The sequence below is a fragment of the Solanum stenotomum genome, chromosome 9, assembly GCF_019186545.1.
Source record: "Solanum stenotomum isolate F172 chromosome 9, ASM1918654v1, whole genome shotgun sequence".
Taxonomy (NCBI): Eukaryota; Viridiplantae; Streptophyta; class Magnoliopsida; order Solanales; family Solanaceae; genus Solanum; species Solanum stenotomum.
In genome coordinates, this window is record NC_064290.1 from 18,447,216 (window position 1) to 18,472,569 (window position 25,354).

The window sequence follows — 25,354 nt, forward strand, 5'->3', positions numbered from 1 at the left end:
GGGGGGGGGGGTGATAGTGGGCTAATGGGGGGGAGGGTAGTGTGTAAAAAAATAAAAAATTGAAATTATAAATATCTTTTAAACATTTTTTTAAATAATTTTTTGGGAGGGGGTGGAGGTAGGGGTGAGGATGGGGTAAAAAAAATTGAATTTAAAAACAAGCTTTAAATTTTATTTTTTTTTGGGGGCGGGGGTGGTTGGGGGGCAGGTTTGAGGGTAGGGACAAAATAAACTAATTTTTTCAACAAAAAAATAACTGTAATTTGAAGTTGAAAGAGAGTTTTGGAAAATGTTTTCCTTAAGTTTTGAAGGGAAGTCATTTTCCTTAAATTTGAGGAAAATGAGTTGATTTAGAAAACATTTAACCCAACCAAACATGAGAAAATTGAAAACATTTCCTTCATACCAAACACACCCTAAGGCTCAAATCCAAGGGCTTCTTGATAAAGGTTTCATTTGTCCTAGCGCTTCCCTGTGGGGTGATCCTGTGTTGTGTGTTAAGAAGAAGGATGGTAGTGAGAGGACTGGTGATTTTATCTTAAGCCATAAAGGGGTGGATTGATACCGGAATGACAAGCTTATGGATAAGGAAAGTTCCATTGAGTATACCTAGGTGAAGGAAATTGAAGTATTTAGCATGAAGGTGCGTATAAAAATTAGGTTAGTTTTTTTGAATTTGATGAGTATACCTAAGTTTGAGGTGTCGTATTGATGAAAAGGTTGACTTCGTAGTTATAGCCAGGGCTAATGGAGCATAACAGTAATAAGAGTTCGTCGTTGATTGTGACGGGATGCAAATATTTAATGAGATTGTTGATTAAGCGGAATTTGTACTGTAATTACGACTTGCGAGTATCTAAGGTTGTGAGTTTCTAATACTTGGTGAGTAACGTGGGTGTATAGAAAATTATAAGAGATGGTAGGACACCACTCAAATGGAATGTTAAAGAGCTAGAGTTATAATGAAGGAAAATATAGTAGAATGTAGTACAACCTTTAGAGAGAGGCGAGAGCAAGAATATTTTTATTGGATTCTTAAGGCTAAAGAGGTATCTCTAGAGGTGTAGATAATTGGATTCAGAGACGCGTGATTTCATTGTTTTGTTGTCACTATAGTAATAGTGTCATGGGTCCATCAGATGGGTTAAAAATTACTAAAAAATACTTGAGAAAGAATTGTGTAGACATTAGCTTGAGCGTGATGATAAGTGCTTATTTTTGTTTTTGAGTTTATTAATGAGTACGATTGAATTTTTAGCGAAGGATATTGTAAGATCAATGGAGATGCGATCAAGGATAAGTGAAGATCTATAAATTCATAAGAATCTTCAAGGTACAAGCTAATGTTGATAGATAAGGGGATTGTGTTATTAGATTGAATTTACAATTCAGATTTTTCATTGTAAGTCTACATTCGTGGTAATATATTTTGTCAAGGTATGAATTGGTAAGGTGAAGAATCATCAATTGTATCCGGTATTGAGCATATGAAAGGACTTACACATGGTTTGAGTCGTAAAGTTTATTACTTTTGATTGTTAAAGTACTTAAGAAAGTTTCATTTAAAAGTGTTGGTTTATAATAAGGTAAATGGTTGGAGTGTTTATAATGGTTGTTAGTATTGTGAGTATGATTCACTAGCTATGTATGCTCTCATGTGTTTTCACTTTTGTGGGTGGGTCCCTAGTGGTGGATCAGGAGTACCAAATCCTGCGATGTTCTCTTGGTTGAGTGGTAAGATTGGGAAGATTTGGTTATTTCGAATGACATAATTGGTGTTGTCTTGGAGTTGTTAAAGTATTTTAGTGGTTCTACATGTACCACCTTGCTTATGAGAATTTATAGAAGAGCTACCATGCACATTTATGGTTGTCCGACAATCTAATATTTCATCTTGTCATCGAGGTCATGTATCGATTATGTGTGGTTGAATGTGGAGGATCATTGGGTACAATTCTACTGTTCTTAAGGAAAATCTACAATCATAATTGCTAAATCTAGCATTTTGATAGTGTTGTTAGAGGGTTTGTATGCTTGGACATATCCTTCAATGAGTATCTGATGGATAAAAACCAAATTTCTGTAACTTAAGCTCATGGAAATTTATGTTGTGGGAAGGAGATGTTGATAAGAACTATGATTGTTTGAGTATTATGAGTGTGTGCTAGTTTGTTTAGGTTCACCTCTAAATGTGGCGAGTTTTGATTTTGGATTTTATCATGGTTATGTGATAAAGGATTCGTCCTGATGTTTGTGTCAAGGTCCTTGATAACATGTTGTAGACATGTGTACGATCAACTTTGGTGGTTATTGGGAATAACTTTGTTGTTAGTTAAGTGTGGATACAACAATAATTATCACTCGAGTATTGTAATGACTTCATTGAGGCATTATATGAGAGGATGTGTAGGTATTCAATAGGTTGGTTTGGGGACGAAGTATTATCATAAAGTGACACTTAGTTTTGTTAAACAAGACCTTTTGTATGATGAAGAACCGGTTGAAATTCTTGATCGCGATGTCCGGAAGCTAAGGACATGCGAGACAAGTAGCCCCAGTAATTCGACGATTCAGATACTGCTCTACCCTTACCTCATCCAGTCTTTCCTAGTTGATCACTCGGGGACAAGAGATGGGTAAATTGGTATCTATTGTAACGACCTAATTCCGTCGTTTGAGAAAAGTCAATGGGGAGAGAATTGGGGTCAGAAAACATTTTGGTAGTAACTTGGGATTTCCTAGCCTAGTCCAGATATGGATGAAATCAGAGTCAGTAAGGTCTAGTGAAATTTGGTAGCAATTGGGTGATCTAATTATGATTTTGATCACATGAGTAGATAGCTAAGACGTTAAGGAACCCATATGACTTTACAGAATTGAATTCGGGAGAGTAAAACTCCCAAAAATGATCTTAGCGTGAACAAATGATTTTTGAATGTCAAGGGTTGAATGTGTGTTGTGAAATGGGGGCTTGGAATTCAAATTCCAGCATCCTGTCTTCGTGCATGCCGCCATAGAGGGATGGGTCCTGCTGTAGCGGGACAGACGTGACTTAAGTCGGAAATAAAACCCCAAAAATGTTTTGTTCTGTAATTTTCGAATTTGAGAGTTAAGAAACAAACCCAGGTCTTTTCTTGACAGTTTCCACCATTCTTGAGGCTAAAGGTAAGATTTTAACTCCCGAATCCGTTTTTCGATCCGTAGAACATAATCTAATGGATAATTATCGATGGTGGGAAGGTTTTAATCTAGAAGTTATGATGGAAAATGCCCTAATTTGGGTAGTGGGATCATGGGTATGATCTAGAGTTGTTAGAATTGTTAGTTATCTGGGTAATTAGTGATTGTTTATTGATTCCCGTATTATATTGATTGTTTGTAGACAAAGAATAAGTGGAACGAATCCGAAAAGGGAAAGATCAAGTTTCTTAGGGTTTCAAGCTTGTTTCGAGGTAAGTGATGGTTGTGATTTCATGTTGGTGTGATATATATTTGCAATTTCTCATTATAATACATGTATGTATGCGAATATTGCATTATTGATCACCCTAATCGTAAATGAGGATAATAGAATAATTATATGCCATGAATCACCTCTTGTTGTATGATTGTGAGAATATACATTGTGATTGTGATTGTGGTTTGTTGAATGGATCAGGTGTTACGTTCCGACACACTAACTTGGATCGGTTGCCACGTTCCGGCATAAATATGGGATCGGTTGCCACATTCCGGCATAAACATTGGATCGGGTACCATGAACCGGTATACTAACCATTTAGGTTTGGGTTCCATGAGAGGACCATTGAATTGGGTTCCGTGAGAGGACCATTGAATTGTGTTGTGTATCTACTTGTGAAAAGATGACTAATATTGTATATGTTTGGTATATGGCTGTTTTAAAATGTTGTGGTTACTTGCATATGTTTCACTTATTGGGATAGCCGCGTGATCCTACCAGTACACTGTGGTTGTGTATTGATACTGCACTTGCTCTTTCTTTGTTGAGTACAAGGCATCTTCAGGTGGCTATTGATAGACCTCAGCTAGGTGACTATTGAGCGTGAACGGATTCAAGGGTGAGCCAATTCTTTCAGGCTGCCATGGATCTTTCTTGTTTAAGTCCACTCTCTTCGGACTCCGACTTCTGTTTAAGGTGTTGTTTAGTTTTTGGGTTGTACCCCATGTTCTTAGACTTGTCGTTAGTAGTGTTTCGGTACAATGACTTTAAGGTTCTAGGGGTTGTTCTTCTGCATTAGTTTGACTAGTTTATTTAAACCTGTAGAGTTTATGAGGACTCCGTATAAATTATATAGTTATTTAAACGTGCTTTTATAGCTTTAAATATGTATTACTTTGGCTAACTTGATTAGTTGGGTTGTAGTTTTGGTTTTTCCACCGGAGGGTTAGTGTGGGTGTCACTCACGACGGTCTGGGTCGTGACAGAAATCAAAGACAACACATAAATGACAATCATAATGAATACAACCACACTTGTAAGACCACAAGTAGTTAAGACAAGTTTATTGCATATGATTGACAACAAGATATCATATTACATTCATTATTTTTTCTCCCTAATCACATTTTGTACAAGCAATATGTGATGACCCAAGAGTACCCCCTAGATGTGACACGGTGTACAAGACTCCAAAAAACCTCATACAAGCCTCATATCATATCATAACATAAGATAATAGAAAATGGTGCAGAATTTTAAAACTTTTATCTATAAAATCGAAGTCTCTTTTTTAAAAAAACAAGCGGGAGTCTACACTTTGTCTCAAACCATCTATAACCATTAAGACTACAAGTTTGGGACGCAGCCCATACAAAAGCTCTAAACATAAAATTAAATACTTAAAGGACATAGTGGTCAAGCCCTCAAATGCTATGAGGAATTACCAAACTTCTTCTTCTTGATCTACTATGATCCTAGCCATGAGGATGGAAGTCGATATCGCCAAACCCTACACTTTGTGAAAAATGTTGAAGAAATATGGGTTAGCACAAAAATGTACCAAGTATGATAGCCATGCATAAAAACCTTTGAAAACATGCTAAAAGGGACATTTTTGTTGAATGCATGCACTTTACGAGTTTAAACCCTCATTTTGAAGATAGTGTGTAAACACAAGTCATAAGCATAAGAGCCATCATTGTAAGACATATACTATAACATAGTAGATAATAATCACAACTAGTGAGTATAAGAAATATCATTAGGAACATATACATAGTCAATACAATCTAGTTTTAGTATGAAATAAGAGAGACACTTCATGAGCCACCTCAAGGCTAGTTTGTGCAATGTATGGATAAGATCCCATAATCCTACCCACACTAAGCAAGTCACTTCAGATCCTCATTCATGTTTACCATCTTTTAATCTCATCCTTAGCCTATCTCTCATAGACTAGGAAACAACCACTTTTAGTCAACCAAATCAATGAAACCAACTCATAGCAACAATCCAAGTTAACATACAACATTACAAGTAGCCTTGACATCAATTGCAATTACCATTTAGTCACGAACACATTTATTACATGAGTCATCTTGACAAAAGGAACCTACCATAACTACTCTCAAAGACTACTTGTGCAATTCATGGATGAAGTCCCATACCCCCACCCACACTAAGTAGTACTTCTTGAATAGCCATAGTATATCTTAGACTTGACCTTGTGGGAATTAGCCTTAACCGACATAGGCCATGTGAGCTTGCATGGAATCCAGTGTATGCCCACACCGAAAAGGGGTGTCCTACTTGCCTAAGGTAGAACTAAAATGTATTATCTTGGATAAGGATCCAATGGCTAAATAACCTACAGGGGAATGTAGTTATAGGATAATGAGATTGCTTATAGAAACCCAACTTTTCTTAGCGAGAGAGCTTCCATCTCATGAGATTAACTTTAGAAAGCCGGCCTTTCTTAACGGGAGAGCCTCTATCTCATTTTCAATATCCACTTGGTGCTAAGCATAATTCCCATGAAGTATTTACTAAATCCTGACTTGTTTCATTAGGATAGCTTATTAGATCATGCGTGAGAATGTACTTTCATTGTCTATGTCTTCTTGTTAGATTCAATTAGGTGAGAACTAACTTTCAACCTAGAATCTTCAATATTTGAGAAGAACTTTGACATTATATTCATTATGTGTTTATGAGAATGAACTTTCAATCAACACAATAGTATCATCATAATCATGGAATAATCATGTATAAGTGTGTGTGAGAGAGAATAGACTTTCAACAACACCACAATTACGTCAAAGTCATGATCACTTCACTTTCTCAAAAGATGTTCTTAAATCATGAACACACTTTCACAAGCATGCGTAATATCATATATTGCCCCTTTAAGGACCAAAAACCCTATTCAATCGACACATCTAGAATTCATTATATTAGACATGAATATAATCATAGTTCAGGTAATCAAGTCATTAAATGCATGATCTCAAACACTCATAATATAGGTCATGTTGGTGGTGTATTTCCACAATAAAACCACATACAATTCAACATACATAATAGCTTAGATTATAATCATGTTCATAAAATATACACATAAGCCACAATTAGGCATAAGTCTCATATTTTACCCCTCTTGGATCAAGGATCGCTTTCAACCAATCACATTTAGGGTTACTACACTAGTCAATGAAGACAACTTGATTCAAATAACTCAACTAATACAACAAAATCTCATAATGTTCATCTCACCACAATTCACCTACATCACAAAGTCACAAATTGGGGACATGGGGGTTTATTGGCTCTTAGAGGAAATTCAACATCAAAACCATCGAAATTCCTCAATTAATGCATAATTCAAGTAATCAATTCATTATATTCATGATTCTATAACATTCTACTAATATCAATCAATACCCACACTTTAAGATCCAATTTGAGAAATTAGGGTAATTCATGGATTCATGGGACACTTTATCATAAAACCACCATAAAACACCAATTCAATCATAATTTAAGATAATTAAATCATTGAAAACATTTTTTGAAAGAATCCATGACTTGGAGTGAAAACCCTAGGTTTTGGAGAATTTTCTAATTTAAAATTGAGAGTTTGACGACTTCATGGATGAAAGTATTCCTTGAATCAAAAACTACTATACCTTAGATGAATAAATCCATTAAATTCGAGTAAAAAATCTTCCTTCTTCAGGCCCTAACTTGATCTTCTTCATCTTCCTTGGAGTTCTAGAGAGAATATTTTTGGGGGTAAAGTTGGTTATGATTTTGGGTCTTGGGATTTATGAAGTATAAGGGTTAGTAAATGGTTTAAAAACGCTTATATAGGTCTATTAAAATAAATTAAAATGACCCCACAAAAAAATAACCAAAAGGGAAATTACCTAAAAAGACTTACCTTTGGCCGAGCTTGGACAGGTTGCAGGACCCCAATCATGACCCCCACTTACGGGGCGTGGATAGACCCACAGACCATATTGGTCCTTCGTGGGTTGGGTTCTTCAGCTCCTATAATTTCCCTTTGACCCACGAGACTCCTTCATGGGGCGTGGATGGACCTACGCCCAGTAGGTGTCATCCGCAGGTTACCAACTTGGGCTGTTTTGGGGCAGTTTGGGGTTTGGCTCTAGGGTCCTCCTTAAGGACCCTTGGTTTGGTCCTTGGAGAGTCATACCTTGACGTTTAACCCCTAAGACGCTCATCCTAAGTACGGGAATCCATTTTACAACATTAATCCATACATCAAACTCTAAAATTCTCACGTAAGGCTCTAGTTTCACCTACTAGTTTTCCAGGTGTTACAATATCTCCCCCTTGGGGATCATTCGTCCTCGAATGACATTTCTAAACACTTTATGGAATTAAACACTCAAGACTAGCAGCCCATCATGCATGAAACATCAAAACAATGCATCATTTAAAGGAGAAAACATCAATTCCATCTCAAAACATCATCAATGCAATACAAGGGAGTAGGAACTACTTCTAACAACCTAATATGTACGAAACTCAATATTTCTCATTTGCATAGGAGGAACTAACTTCTCCAACTAAAATAATACTCAACACAACATCATGGAGCCAATATGCGATTACTCTCAAAAGCATACTAAAGCATGTTCATTAACACATCTCATGAAGTCAAATAGGCAACTCATACCAAAGCACAACAACATGAGGAACTTCAATCATAAAAACTAATTTTCTTACTAAATATTTATTTCATCAAGAATATGCATAATAAAAGGAAATTATGGAACACATGCAACAACCTACACTCCATAATCATAAAACAAGTCAAGGAAAACTTATCATTTCATGTTGAAAGAGGAATAGAATGAAAGATAAGGATATCAACACATCTCATTGGCCCTTGGCCTCCCAAGTAGCACCCTCACCTACTACCCTCACACAAAGACCACTCATCCACACTTTTATGAAGGAAACTTCATCATTCTTCTATTTCTTAACTTGCCGGTCTAAGATTTCTACCGCTACTTCTAAATTAAATAGATTCTCATTTAAGCATTCTAGTTCACAAGCAACTTTAACAACACCTCTTAAGATCTCATAGGAGCCTACCAAACCGGGACTAAACTTTTCAAACTCACTACTCCTCTCAAGGTGAGAAATTTCAAGCCAATCTAAATCATGAACATCTAAAACACCCAACGACTTTGCTATCTAAGCACATTATCTCCCCCTTGGGAGTAAGCCTATACAGACTCTTCTAAGCCTCATTTCATTCAATTCTAAGGTTGGAGCAAGTTATCATTAATCCTTCACATTTATCAGACAAGGTGATTCTAAACCATGGAGAATTACACTTCTATCCTCTTTAAAGGGGTCTACTTACTCAACATCTCTAGGCATCACTTAAACACCACTATTAGTCAAATCCTCCAACACACCCTAAAACTGTAATGACAAAGTCGGGTTCTACCAACAAACACACATAACCATAATGCAACCCATTTATACCAAAGGATATCCTTTAAATCTATCATATCAAGCCTCATCTAGTCACATAGCCATAATTGGCATCACTACCAACCTTTACTCCCTTGATCCTTGTAGCATGAGCCCTTCAAGTGGTCATATCCTGAAGACCATCGGATAGGGAATAGGAGAGAGACCTTATGGAGTTAAACTCTATGGCACGACTTAGAGAATGAAGAAGTGAAGTTTTCCTAACATCCAATAGCCTCCTATTCATAAATGTGGTGCGCTTCACATTATGAACAAGACTTTACTAGATGTGGTTTGAGACAATCCTATAATCATCTCAAAATCTTGTACTCTGATACCATATTTGTCATGACCCAAGAGTAACCCCTAGATGTGACACAACGTACAAGACTTTGAAAAGCCTCATACAAGCCTCATAACATATCATAACATAAGATAATAGAAAATGGTGCAGAATTAAAAAACTTGTATCCATACAATCAAAGTCTTTAAAAAAAACAAGTGGGAGTCTACACTTTGTCTAAAACCATCTATAACCATTACGACTACAAGTTTGGGATGCAACCCATACAAAAGCTCTAAACATAAAATGAAATACTTAAATGACATAGTGGTCAAGCCCTCAAATGCTATGAGGACTTTCCAAACTTCTTCTTCTTGATCTACTATGATCCTAGCCACGAGAATGGAAGTCGATATCCCCAAGCCCTACACTTTCTGAAAAATGTAGAAGAAATATAGGTTAGCACAAAAATGTTCGAAGTATGATAGTCATGAATAAAAACCTTTGAAAACATGCTAAAATGGATATTTTTGTTGAATGCATGAACTTTACTAGTTCAAACCCTCATTTTGAAGATAGTGTGAATCTAGTTTTAGTATGAAATAAGAGAGACACTTCATGAGCCACCTCAAGGCTAGCTTGTGCAATGTATGGATAAGATCTCATAATCCTACCCACACTAAACAAGTCACTTCAGATCCTCATTCATGTTTACCATCTTTTAATCTCATCCTTAGCCTATCTCTCATAGATTAAGAAACAACCACATTTAGTCAACCAAATCAAGGAAACCAACTCATAGAAACAATTCAAGTTAACATACAACATTAAAAGTAGCCTTGACATCAATTGCAATTATCATTTAGTCACAAGCACATTCATTACATGAGTCATCTTGACAAAAGGAACCTACCATAACTACTCTCAAAGACTACTTGTGAAATGCATGGATGAAGTCCCATACCCCCACCCACACTAAGTAGTACTTCTTGAATAGCCATAGTACATCTTAAACTTGACCTTGTGGGAATTAGCCTTAACCGACATAGGCCATGTAAGCTTGCATGGAATTCGGTGTATGCCCACACCGAAAAGGGTGTCCTACTTGCCTAAGGTAGAACTAAAATGTATTAGCTTGGAGATGGATCCATTGGCTAAATAACCTATGGGGGCACGTAGTTATGGGATAAGGAGATTGCTTCTACAAAACCTAACCTTTCTTAGCGGGGGAGCTTCCATCTCATGAGATTAACTTTAGAAACCCGCCCTTTCTTATTGGGAGAGCCTCTATCTCATTTTCAATATCCACTTGGTGATACGCATAATTCCCATGAAGTATATACTGAATCCAGACTTGTTTCATTAGGATAGCTCATTAGATCATGCGTGAGAATGTACTTTCACTATCCATGTCTTCTTGTTAGATTCAATTAGGTGAGAACTGACTTTCAACCTAGAATCTTTAATATATGAGAATAACTTTCAAATTATATTAATTATGTGTTTATGAGAATGAACTTTCAATCAACACAATAATATCATCATAATCATGGAATAATAGGTGTGTGTGTGAGTATAGAATTTCAACAACACCACAATTACATCAAAGTCATGATCACTTTACTTTATCAACAGTTGGTCTTAAATCATGAACACACTTTCACAAGCATGCATAATATCATATATTGCTCCTTTAAGGACTAAAGACCCTATTCAATCGACACATCTAGATTTCATTATATTAGACATGAATATAATCATAGTTCAAGTAATCAAGTCATTAAATGCATGATCTCAAACACTCATATTGTAGGTCATGTTGGTGGAGTCTTTCCATAATAAAACTACATACAATTCAACATACATATTAGCTTAGATTATAATCATGTTCATAAAATATACACATGAAACCACAATTAGGCATAAGTCTCATGTTTTACTCCTTTTGGATCAAGGATCACTTTTAACCAATCACATTTAGGGTTACTACATTAGTCATGGAAGAAAACATGATTCGAATAACTCAACTAATACAACAAAATCTCATAATTTTCATCTCACCACAATTCATCCATATCACAAAGTCACAAATTGGGGACATGGGTGTTCATGGGCACTTGGAGGAAATTCAACATCAAAACCATAGAAATTCCTCAATTAATACATTATTCAAGTAATAAATTTATTATATTCATGATTCTATAATATTCTATTAATATCAATCAATACCCACACTTTAAAATCCAATTTGAGAAATTAGGGTAATTCATGGATTCATGGGAGACTTTATCATAAAACCACCATAAAATAGAAATTCAATCATAATGTAAGATAATTAAATCATTGAAAACGTTTTTAGAAAGAATCCATGACTTGGAGTGAAAACCCTGGGTTTTGGAGAATTTTCTACTTTGAAATTGAGAGTTTGAGGACTTCATGGATGAAAGCATTCCATGAATCAAAGACTACCATACCTTAGATGAATAAATCCAATAAATTCCAGTTAAAACACTTCCTTTTTCAGGCCCTAACTTGATCTTCTTCTTCTTCTTCTTCCTTGAAGTTCTAGAGTGAATATTTTTGGGGGTAAATTTGGTTATGATTTGGGGTCTTGGAATTTATGAAGTATAAGGGTTATTTAATGGCTTAAAAACCCTTATATAAGTCTATTGAAATAAATTAAAATGACCCCAAAACTAAATAACTAAAAGGGAAATTACTTAAAAAGACTTACCTTTGGCGGAGCTTGGACAGGTTGTAGGGCCCATCCACGACCCCCACCTACGGGGCGTGGATAGACCCACATACCGTACTGGTCCTTCGTGGTTGGGGTCTTCATCTCCTCCAATTGTCCTTTGACCCATGAGACACCTCCATGGGGCATGGATGGACCTACGCCCAGTAGTCCCATCCATAGGTCACTAACTTGGGCTGTTTTGGGGAAGTTTGGGGTTAGGCATTAGGATGCTCCTCAAGGACCCTTGGTTGGTCTTTGGGGAGTCGTACCTTTACGTTTAACCCCTAAACCCCTCATCCTAAGTATAGGAAGCCATTTTACAACATTAACCCACACATCCAACTCTTATAGTCTCACGTAAGGTTCTAGTTTCACCTACTAGTTTTATGGGTCTTACACAATACTAAAGATATAGTTAACATGCACACAACGTAGATTGAAAATCAATTCACACATACCTTGAATCAAGTATGAATAAGAAGGTTATGACGACAACTATGGCTATTCTCAATAGAAATCTGGTGGTGGAAATGGCTTGCAGTTTCATCAGAAGTCTTCAACTCCAGCAACTTCATCAGCTAGCGTTCCATCCTCTAAGTTTTGAAATAATCAAAAAGGTAGGGCATCAGGCACCAAGTCTCAAGGTAGTATTTCAGGCACCAGAACCTACCCAACTTGTCCAAAGTGTGGTAAGAACCATCGGGCGAGTGTCTTGCAGGAAAAGAAGGATGTTTTGGGTGTGGTCAGTCTGGTCACAGGTTGAAAGATTGTCCTTCTAATTAGGGTCAATGAGGTAACAATGGTAGAGCTCAGTCCATAACTTCAGCAGCACCAGCATGTCGTTCGACTCAGTAGGGTAACTCATCTAGTACAGGTGGTGATCAACGCCAAAATAGGTTGTATGCTCTCCAGGCTCGCTAGGACCAAGAAGATTCTCCTGATGTAGTCATTGGTACGTTACAAGTCTTTGACTTAGATGTTTATGCATTGTTAGATCTAGGGGCTACTCTTTCCTTTGTAACTCCTTATATAACAGTCAAATTCGATGATAGTCCAGAAACTTTTTCACAACTCTTCTCAGTCTCAATTCCAGTCGGTGACCCAGTTATATTTAGATGAGTATATAGAAATTGCCCTGTCACAGTCTCTCAGAAAGTCACCTCAGCAGATATTGTAGAGTTAGAAATGGTAGACTTCGATATCATTCTAGGCATGAATTGGTTACATTCTTGTTATGCCTCAGTTGATTGTAGAACTAGGATTGTTTGTTTACAGTTTCCAGACGAGTCAATCTTAGAATTAAAGGGTAGTAGCTTAGTGCCTATAGGTCGATTCATTTCTTACCTTAAGGCCAGAAAGATAATTTCTTAGGGTTGTCTCTATCATCTAGTTCAGGTTAAGGATTCAAGCTCTGAAACCCCAACTCTTGAGTGAGTTCCAGTAGTCAATGAGTTCCCAGAAGTGTTTCTAGAAGATTTTCCCGGAGTTCCTCCCGAAAGGGAAATCGACTTTGGAATTGATCTCCTTCCAGATACCCAGCCTATTTCTATTTCTCCTTACAGAATGGCTCCAACTGAGCTTAAGGAATTGAAAGAGCAGTTGAAAGACCTTTTAGATAAGGGCTTCATCAGACCCAGTATTTCCCCATGAGGTGGACCAGTGTTGTTCGTGAAAAAGAAAGATAGTTCTCTCAGAATGTGCATTGACTATAGGCAGTAAAACAAGGTCACAATCAAGAATAAGTATCCCATCCCTAGGATTGATGACTTGTTTAACCAACTTCAGGGTGCTAGTCATTTCTCAAAGATAGACCTCTGATCGGATTATCATCGGCTCAAAGTCAGAGATAGTAACATTCCGAAGACAGCCTTCAGAACTCGGTATGGTCATTATGAATTTGTAGTTATGTCATTTGGACTAACCAATGCTTATGCAACTTTCATGAACTTGATGAACAAAGTATTTAAGTAGTATTTGGACTAGTTCGTTATCACCTTTATTGATGATCTCCTCATTTACTTTAGGAATGAGAAAGAACATGCGGATCATTTGAGGGTTATTCTGCAAACTCTTAAAGATCGCCAGTTATTCGCTAAGTTTAGCAAATGTGAGATTTGGTTGCAGTCAGTTGCTTTCCTTGGGCATATAGTGTCTAGCGAAGGGATCCGAGTGGATTCTCAGAAAATAGAAGTAGTGACACAATGGCCCAGACCTACCTCTCCGACAAATATCAAAAGATTCTTGGGTCTAGCAGGTTATTACAGAAGGTTCATGGAAGGATTTTGATCCATAACCTCTTCAATGACTAAGTTGACGCAGAAGAAGGTCATGTTTCAGTGGTCAGATGATTGTGAGAAAACCTTCACAGAATTGAAAACTAGGTTGACTACAACTCATGTTTTGACTCTACCACAGGGTTCAGACGGTTATGTTATATATTTTAATGCATCCAGAGGTTGCCTAGGTTGTGTGTTGATGCAGCGAGGTAAATTTATAGCTTATGCTTCTAGACATCTTAAGGTGCATAAGAAGAACTATCCAACTCATGACCTCGAGCTTGCAGCAATGGTGTTTGCACTTAAGATTTGGAGACATTACTTGTATGGTGTTCACGTAGATGTATTCACAGACCACAAGAGCCTTCCATATGTGTTCACCCAGAAATAGTTGAATCTTCGCCAGAGGAGATGACTTGAGTTCCTCAAGGATTATGATATGAGTGTGCATTACCATCCTGGTAAGGCCAATGTAGTAGCAGATGCTCTTAGCAGGCTATCTATGGGTAGTGTGGCATATGTAGAGGAAGAAAGAAAAGAGATATCAAAGGACATGCTTGCTCACTTAGGAGTTCATCTTATGAGCATATCAGATGGTGGTGTAACAGTTTAGAATGGTTCAGAATCTTCATTGGTAGCGGAGGTTAAGCAAAAGCAAGACAGAGATCTGATATTGCTTCAACTAAAGGGTGCATTCCATCAGCAGAGAGTTGAGGTTTTCTCCCAAGGGAGAGATGGTGTGCTTTGCTATCAGGATCGGTTATGTGTTCCTAAGGAGGGTGAGTTGAGACAGCGGATTCTTGTAGAAGCCCATAACTTCAGATATTCTATTCATCCAGGTGCCACTAAGTTGTACCATGATCTGCGGTAAGTCTTTTGGTAGAATGGTCTGAAAAAGGGATATAGCGGATTTTGTGGCTAAGTTCCCTAATTAACAGCAAGTCCAGGTAGAACATCAAAAACTAAGAGGTATGACTTTAAGTGATCAACATTCCTACTTGGAAGTGGGAAGTGATCAACATGGACTTCATCACAGGTTTACCTTGTACTCGCAGACAGCATGACCCCATTTGGGTAATTGTGGACAGAGTTACTAAGTCTGCATGTTTTTTGGCAGTTCAGACTACAGATTTGGCAGAGGACTACACCAAGCTTTACATTAATGAGATAGTCAGGTTGTATGGGGTTCCTTTGTCTATCATCTTGGATAGAGGTCCTCAATTTACTTCTCATTTCTAGAAGTCATTTCATAAAGGTTTTGGTATTCAGGTTAACCTTAGCACAACATTTTATCCGCAGACAGATGGTTAGGCAGGGTGTACCATTCAAACCTTAGAGGACATGTTGATAGCTTGAGTGATTGACTTCAAGGGTAGTTGGTATGATCACCTTTCTCTTATAGAGTTTGCCTACAATAATTGTTACCATTCCAGCATTCAGATGGCCCCTTAAGAGGCATTGTATGGGTGTAGATGTAGATCTCCAATTAGTTGGTTTGAAGTAGGTGAAGCAACCTTCATAGGGGCATATTCAGTTCATAATGCTATGGAGAAAGTGCAACTCATTAGAGATAGACTTAAGGCTGCCCAGAGTCGCTAGAAGTCTTATACAGATGTAAGGAGAAGGGAGTTAGAGTTCCAAGCTGATGATTGGGTTTTCTTAAAAGTGTCACCCATGAAAGGGGTGATAAGAATTGGCAAGAAAGGGATGCTCAGTCCTAGATATGTAGGCCCTTACAAGATCTTGAAAAGGGTTGGTAATGTGGCTTATGAGTTAGAGTTGCCAACAGAACTAGCAGCAGTGCATCCATTTTTTCACATTTTGTTGTTGAAGAAGTGTGTAGGTGATCCAACATCTATCATACCTTTAGAAAGTGTGGCTGTGAAGGATAGTCTCACTTATGAAGAGGTACCAGTTGAAATCCTTGATCGTGAGGTTTGAAGGTTGAGAAACAAAGAAGTTGCTTCAGTCAAGGTTTTATGGAGGAGTCAGTCCGTAGAGGGAGCTACTTGGGAAGGAGAAGCAACCATGATGGCTAAGTATCCTCACCTCTTTCCTTCCGATTCCACTCTATCTTGAGCTAATAGTCCCTCTTCAGTCTTTCAGTCATTCATGCGCAGGTTCAGTCTTAGCATCATGTTCCTTCAGGTTGTACTTGCATTTTTAGCGTATTGGCATGTTTTTGGAGCTTAGTTCAATCAGAAAACCAATTACCAGTGTTTAGTGGTAGGGGTTACAGCTCTTTCGCTCCATTTCAGCTAGTTAGTCTTCATTAAAAGACGAATGTTCCCAAATGGGAGATAATGTAACACCCTGTATCCGAAAACAGACTTCGATGTAGATTTCCAGAAGTTACAGGTGTAACCCACGGTTGCCACCCACAGATCGTAGGGTGACCCATGGCCCATGCTGGTGGTCCGTGGTTCGCATCTGCAACCCCCAGATTCAACCCCAGAAATCATTCTAAGTGTCAACCCACGGCCGGACCAACGAACTGTAGGTCAGGTCACAGACCGTGGTCCGTCTCCGTGGATCAGACCCCTTTTTTTAGCCTCAGTCACGACTGACGGTTGACCAGCATGGACCGTCAGTCGATCGACGGTCCTTCGGTCCCGTCTGTCGGTGACCCCGATAGTAATTAAGTCAGGGGTCTTTTGGTCTTTTCCTTATGTGTTGGATACCCAAACTACGTCGTTTAGACCCTAAACTGCGTGGTTTTGGTAAGTTTTAGCCTAGAAACATAACTAGAACTTACCTAAGTCAGATCATTCTTCAAAGCTTAGAAAAAATTAGAGCGTAATAAGAGAAAGTGGTCAAGAACCCTAGTGCAAGAATGCAACAAGGTTCCATCAGTTTGAATCCCAAAATCAAAAAATTTCTCCGTGAATTCGTCACCACGTATGTGGGATTTTACTAGTGGGTTCCTTTCGCTCATTAGGTCCCTAGATTTTAGTCAGAATCTTGATTCCCTTAATATTATCTAGACTTAGGGTTTCTTGAATGTTAGAATTTTTGGGTTTTAGCTGTTAGAATGATCCAAATCGTATTATCATGAATTCAATATCGTTTTTCCCAGGTTCATGCATAAACTTAGAACCCTAGCTATGTAGTTCTTTTTGTTTAGGAATTACACATGCTAGGTCAGTAAATTTAGTCATATATTAACATACCTTAGTTTTCGAATGCATTATTATCAGTATATTAATGTTGCATTCTCAGTTTGCATGTCAGTATTTTGAGCTATCCAATATTACAACATTTCAGTCATAAAATGTTAATTACTTAATCATATGGGAAGCTTAATACTGAGTGGACTAGGGTCAGTCACCCTCAAGTCCCAGAACTATGTGCCCCGTAGGTTGTAAGTCCCCTCCGTGGGCATCATTTTAGTGATCACGCCAATATGCTTCTATACCTCTGGCAGGGTATATTGGGTCCTCTCGATGGGGCATGTACATCAGACTCCACATTTAGCTCATGTGGTTTTATGTCGGTTATTACTAGCTCCCTTACAATTTAGTCATATTATATTGCATTGACCATGTTATTAGTACAGTGCAGTATTTAGTCTCAGCATGTTATAAACTTGGTCATTGCATTCAGTTTCTCTATGTTCAGTATTTCTAGTATACTTATCATGTTCATATTATATATCATTGCTTTATTGCTTGTTCAGTTATGTTACTATTCAGCTTTACTTTATCATACATGCTCAATACCTTTCAAGTACTGAAACATACTCTACGCTACTTCTTCTCGTGATGTAGGTTCAGGTCCTCAGCAGTCAGATCACGCATAGATCGGTTCCCGATCTTTAGTTCAACATCATTAGTGGTGAGTCCTCATTCTTTGAGGACTAGTGACATGATTATCTTATTGCTTGTAGTTTTAGTTTTAGTTTTGCTAGATCTAGCTAAGGCATGTCCCATCATTTCTAGTCAGTTTAGAGGCTTATTTCAGACATAGTTAGTTTCAGCTTTAGTGTTAGAGTTTGACTTCTCATTTGTATTCAAACTCTCAGTTTCTTATATTCATATTTAGTATATGGGTATCCTCCATCATTTCAGATTATTTATATGATTTAGCTTCCGCGTAGTATTTATTGCTTCAGTTTATCTTTAGTATGCTTATGATTATGCTAGCAGGGTTAGCTTGGGGTCACTCGTGTTCCTATGTCCCATGTTTGCATCTAGGGGGTAGCCTCGGGGCATGACATAAAAGAACTAAGGAATGAATTGAATAAATTCTCTTTAATTCATTTTGGAACTCAAGGTGCTATATCTAGTGATCTAACCTTAATGCTTAAGAAATTTTAAATTCCTTTGTAAAATCCTACTCACAACGAAAAAGGTTTGAGTCTTAGTTCAAAAAAATTATGTGGTGTTACATTATCTCTCCCTGGGGATCATTTGTCCTCGAATAATGGCTAGACTGGTTATGGAACGGGGTTACTCTCACTATGTCTTCTGAATCATGAACTTGCCTACTAACACAGGCTGGACTGATTCGTACCAAGAGTTGGGACTTCCTATAGCACTTAAATAAAGAACGATGTTGTTGTGAACATAGTCACGTTCTCTCAGAAGTTACCTTATCTGAATCAAAGGAATTTTGGGCATGAAGTAAGAATAGGAATATCATGCCTCATTGGCTGCAACTCATAGCTCCCACAAGGGTACATGACTTCTCTTACCAAGGTCTAAGTCTAATGTCATGCTCTTGTTGTATTCAAGGTTAACCCAAATCCTAAGGTTCCGGTTCTATACCTCGATAGGTCCCAAGAATATTACTCTTTCCCACCATATTTAATCAACATTGGACTCATATCAATAACCACATAATGTTTAACAACACCACATTCAAGCTTAGTATTCTAACAACTCTATGGACTCTTACGAACTAACTCCCTAAGAAGTTTTGATTCTCTCATCATCATTGCCATACCAACTAGATTTTCCCGCACTACTACTCAAAACTAACTAAGGGCTCTCATTCAACTATTTCTCATACTAAAACCTCATACTCCTCTTCCTCCTTATTTATAACCTTGGGTTGAATTATCACACCATCATTATCACGATGAGAACATTAATCTTCTTCTTTTATCAACACTCCACTACTAAAAGATCTTTGAGAAGATATCTCCCATACTCTTTTGAGCTCATTACTATCTTATTCTCAACACTTGACTTGATTTCTCATCTTATCATCTCCCTTTAGGTATAAAGTTGACACTTGAAAGCTATGGACCTATTCCATCATCTCTAAATTAGTCTACATCCCCCTTTTTACATTTTAAGTACTATTTGCCAACTTATAATACCTCATTACTCAATAAGTTCTATAACCTTCTGAATATCATGACCCTCTCAAACAAATCATAAGCCTAGATTTGATCTACCACTTCATGAATATTATGTTCTCTTATTCAATACATGAATTTAGTCTCCTATAACGCGATGACACATCGACATCAACTCTATTTTGGTTAAAATATACTCTATCTCATTATGACTAGTAACTATTCCTCTTTCTTCTATCGAGAACTCTCTACAACATTATTATTCCTTATTCCACTCATAAAGAAACTCATCACTTATAACTGAATGGGTGTATGATTGCAATAATATAATTTTGCCCCATCACTATCTATTTTCTTTTGATTATTGAACCTCTGCATACTTTCCTCTAACTTTGGGAACTTTAACCACTACTGCTCATAATTTTGTAACTCATGCTACCTTTTTGGATGAGAATACTACCCAACTCTAAACATACTTCCTCATAAGTATCTCAGCTGAAACAGGGCTTAGAGAAGAGAGTACAACTCGCTTTTAGCTCAAATGCACAATTCACATAAATATGAGTGCATTTTCTCAAACTCAATACTTAACTCACTCCCAAGCTTCTCTTAAGCCCCTATGGAGTCTTAGACTTCTTCAATACTTTGCTAAGAGAAACTCATTGATAAAGAACTGACTTTGCTTTTCAACCACCTCTAGTATGAGGGGTAGTCGAATGGATATGAGAATACACAAGTTAAAATAAGTCTCTATGACATAGCTCTATTGCACGATTTAGAGTATGAAAGAATGGAAACTTTTCTAAAATGTTTGTAGTCCCTCATTTATAGAAGTGGCGCCCTCACAACCATAAATAAGATCCTGTTGACACGACGTCATAGACACCCTAGGAAATTTGAACTCTGTGCTCTAATACCAAGCTTGTCACGACCCGAGCCTACATCCTAGACGTGGCCGGCACTCGAGAACCATTTCTGGTCCCAAGAGACCCCTCATCCTATTGACTACAAGCGGAAGACTACCTCAAGCATACAATAGCATCAAACTGAAAGAAACATTTAAAAACATTTTACTAAATCTCAAAACCTTACTGAATATACTTAGTTTGAAACATAAGTTTAAATAAAATATCTGAAAATTGAAAGACTCTCCAAAATTGTCTATATATGAAACCTCTACTATTAAGAAAGGACGTCGGGACAAGACCCACGACATTTCAAAACTACTAACTGGAAAGTAAATGTGAAGTCCTCTAGAATACAAGGAGGCTCACCAAAGCTAACTGGAGTGTAGAGTGATCTCAATGAAGCGCTTGTTGATAATCATGAACACATATATCTGCATCATAAAAGGATGCAGGTTGAATGACAACAGTACATGGAATGTACGAGAATGTAATATGACTGAGTAAACAAATAACTGAACTGAATTACTGGAAACAACTCAACAAAATCAATACATGAGCATGAAGTGAAAACCATTTAAGCTTTACAATAAAATATACAGTGAAAGCAACATGAAAATAATATACTTTACTTGTGGGGAGTTTCTCTAACCGACAACCATTACTATGAGCCTAACAATGATACAACGTCCTGCCGCACGTTGCAAGGGCCTATCCTACACCTTGTCGAGGGTATATGATGATATCGTGACTATGGATCCACTAATTAGCCTTCTCAGAGGCAGTGATGAGTCGCATGAAGAATCAAATCTATCCTATCCTAAAGTAGCTACGTAATTCTATGGGACTTCCGAATCATAAAAGACTCTAACCCAACTCGGTGCTCGATACTACTCCCAAAATAATAAATATAACTTTGTTCTCAATTCATCCATTACAAAGAATGGACTTCTTACATTACTTGAAATACTTTTCAAAACATGAGACGTGTTTACCTTCTTGAAAACATTCACTTATGAACTTATCTTTCAAGTTCAATAATTAACATAGGTACATATGTATATGTATATATATGAATAAAATAACAACAGAAACTCTTGAGTCTTTATAAATATAACCTTTAAACTTTTTATAAAAACTCATCTTTACTTCCTCAAAAACTCAGTTTAAAACTCAAGTGTTGGCTTTGAAAAACTTTTCAAGATTTATAACTCAAAATAGGGTTCATGCTGAATTATAGACATGAACAAATCAACTCAAGGATCTAAATAAAAATATAGAAACTCAATACTTAGGAATAGAATTTCAAAAAGAATAAAGAACTCAAATCTCATCTTAAGAATACTCAAATCTAGGGGTAGAATCCAAGATTTTTGTTTTATTGATTTGAAAGTAGATGCAGGGCGTGAGGATGAACTAGTCCAACACTATGATAACCTTACTTACCTGGAAGAACACGGTTCTTGAAGAATCTTGAAGAAGAATTTGATTAGAAGCCTTGAAACCCTAGCTTGAAGGTAAACGATCAAGAAAACCTTTCTTGAGATTCTTGAATTATTTTCTTGAAATCTCTATGGCCAAGAATTATGATATTCATTAGTGATTCATAATTATATGGAGAAATCTGAGTTGAAAAGAATGAAATTCTTGGAGAAAGACTTACCTTGAAGAAGAATCTTGAAAAAGATTGAAAGAATCTTGAATGGAGTCTTCTACTTTGATTTTTCCTTAGGGTTTTGCCCTAGGATTTGAGAGAGAAGAGAATGATGGATTAAAAGATGAAAATTTGATTGTTTTGAGACTTTTATTAGTCAAGAAAGTTGTTTAGGGTTTTCTTAGAGGTAAAAAGACAAAAAAGACCCTTTTAATGTTTTCCCATCGGCTAATTCGTAACTGTAGTGTATCAGGTTACTAAAATGGTCCTAACATTATACTCAGAAATTAGATTGATGAAAAATTGGTGGAGTTGGAAAGTAGATTCAAATAGCTTCAATTTGATAGTTTATGGGCCACGTATCTCTTTATATTCTAAGAGATATGGTCATTTGAAGTTGACTCAAGTAGAAACTTACATCAAAACTTAATCGATAAGGAAACTTCAAGAACACTTATCAAGAACTCTTCAAGAAAGTAAATTGCTCAATATTTTTGGATAGATTCGCAAAATAAACTCATGATTGGCATGTGGATGAATAAACTCAACACTATGGAAGCTTACATACTTCAAAGAACTAGGTTCTTGGCGAAATGTTGAATTTCTTGAACAAATGCTTAAAACTTTGAACTTTTTCTCCTCTTGAATCATCTCTCTAAAACCCTAAACGCTTTTGGTGATGAATGAAACTGATTCTAATAACTTTAAACCCTTAATTGGGTGTAATTCGCATTTAGAATAAGTGGGGGTAAGGAAAAGACTAAAATACCCCTCCTATTTCGGGTAATTTTCTTAAATGGACAGCCTGACTTCAAAACGGCATATCTCCGTCATACAAGCTTTAAAATTAGCAAACTCAGTGGCGTTGGAAAGAGGACTCAGAGATCTTTCATTTGATATCTTGTGGGTCTCCTAAATCATCATGAAATTTATGGTTGTTTGAAGTTGACTCAAAACTTAAAAGAACTAAAGAATGACGTGAATGAATTCTCTTTAATTCTTTTTGGAACTCAAGGTGCTATATCTAGTAACCTGATCTTAAGGCTTATGAAATTTTAAATTCCTTGGTAAAATCCTACTCATAACGAAGAAGGTTTGAGTCTTAGTTCAAAATTTTTTTGGGGTGTTACACAGTTGTAGCTAAACAAGTATACATAAATTGCCAGTTTGTATCTTTCACCTCCATTGATCTAGTAGAGTTAGACATGATTAATTTTGATATCTTCTCGACATGGATTAACTACACACTTATTATTCCTTAGTTGACTGTAGTACCAGAGTCCTTAAGTTTCAGTTTCTGAATGAACCAGTCATCGAATGAAACGGTAGTACTTCAGTGGCTATAGATCAATGTATGTATGTTTGTTTGTATGTATGTATGTATGTATATCATCTCGTTTGAGTTAAGGCTACTAGTTCCAAAAGCCAGCCTCTCCAATCAGTCACCATAGTTTAATTTAAGGAGTCGTCATTTAAAGATGAATTAGGACACCTAAATAATTTACTAAGTTATGCTTCAATTAACTTCAATGAGTGATCTACTTAGCTTATGTGATTCTAGGTAAGAGTTCTAGTTATCCTAAAGGGAAGGAGCTAATCATTCTTTAAGATCCACCAAAAATAATTACCGGCCAGACTTAGCTTAATTAAAAGATTTTTGTTTGAAAATATTCATTAGCTAAATATTGAAAAAGTAACAAGTTAATATATATATGATTTGATCTCCAAACTTTTGAATAAAGGGGAAAACTTTTGTTTATGCCTCTCTAAACCTGTATAACAGTAATTAAACTTGATTGTAAGAAGAGGTAACTCTTTAATAAATTCGTGCATTTCATATATACTATTTGAGATTAAAAGAAACATTTCAATTTTTTTTAATTGTTAAATGCCTAAAGTCTTCCTTGCTAAATAACCTTTAGAGTCAGCACCATTTGAAAAGAATATTTTGAAAAACATTTACTGCAAAGATGATTTCTTTAAGGAAAATACAATATGTAATTTAATTATATATTTGTTCTAGATAAGAAATGATTTATAACTAAATTTTTCATACTAGTTGGATATAAAATAAAATAAATTAAAAGTTTCATACCCCAAAATACCCAAAATAGGCTCAAGTCTCAAATAAGAAATCTCATTTTATCTAGAAATTCAACTGATGAGATTATGAAAGTATTTTCCTTAGTTGAAAAACATGAGACAAATTTTACTGAATATATATATATATATATATATATTCTCTTACTATCCAAAAATACTCTTTGTTTCTATTTGTTTGTTTACTTTTCTTATTAGTCCGTTCGAAAATGAGTTTTTCTTTTCTTTTTTGACAATTTTCAAAATTTTAACTTTTCACATGATATTTTTAAGATCACGAAATTAAAATCCATTTTGATACATTCTACATGTCATTTAAGACTACAAGATTAATAAATTCTCTTTACTTATTTAAACTGTGTTAAGTTAAAAATAAACAAACTGAAACTAAGAGAGTAATAACTAAGACAAGTAGATTAAAACGGAGGAAACACTTCTAAATAATAAAGTAAATCATAACAAAGGATGTTTGAAATAAGAAATATGATGTTTGTATTTAAACATGAAGATTTTTACCTAGAAATACAACTTAGTTTATTTTAAATTGAAAACAAATTGAAACTGCAAAACCCAAACTTGAATAAAGAAGTTCAACACTTCTCTAACTATGAAACTAAAAGGATAAAATGAAAAGACAACACCAAGAATATTCAGAATGTTCCACAATATTCTCGGAGGATTTATTCAATAACATAATTTGCACTACTAAGATATAACATCCAACACCAGCACAATATTCCTCAATTGTTCAAATCCATCACCACTTTGTTCTTACTATCAGCCTCAGACTTGCTTGCAATTTTAACTGGTAAGAATAAAAATTAAATATAATAAATAACCATACAATAATATTCTTTAATTTGGTTTATAATTATATTTAAAATTGTTAACTTACGAAAGTCTGGATTCTCCTTAAGCATACGTAAGTAAGGGTCCACTGGTAGACCTTTGGCAACAAAGCTTGGATGGTACAATCGGTTGTTAATAGGATTATGACTACAATTCAAATCAACAGTTATTATTAGTATTTTCACAAATGCATTATTGTATTTTTATTTCTTACCAATTGAATTCATGATTTAATTTCTTTTGTAATTCATTTTATTTCATAAGTTGTCAAGTAATT

General features: G+C 36.2%; 1 long non-coding RNA gene across 1 annotated transcript in view; it reads right to left on the bottom strand.

Moving 5' to 3' along the window:
• LOC125876668 (uncharacterized) overlaps nucleotides 1-25,354 on the bottom strand; it is a 34,775-nt gene that overhangs the window by 9,005 nt on the left and 416 nt on the right. The gene's annotated exons all lie outside the window — the stretch shown is intronic.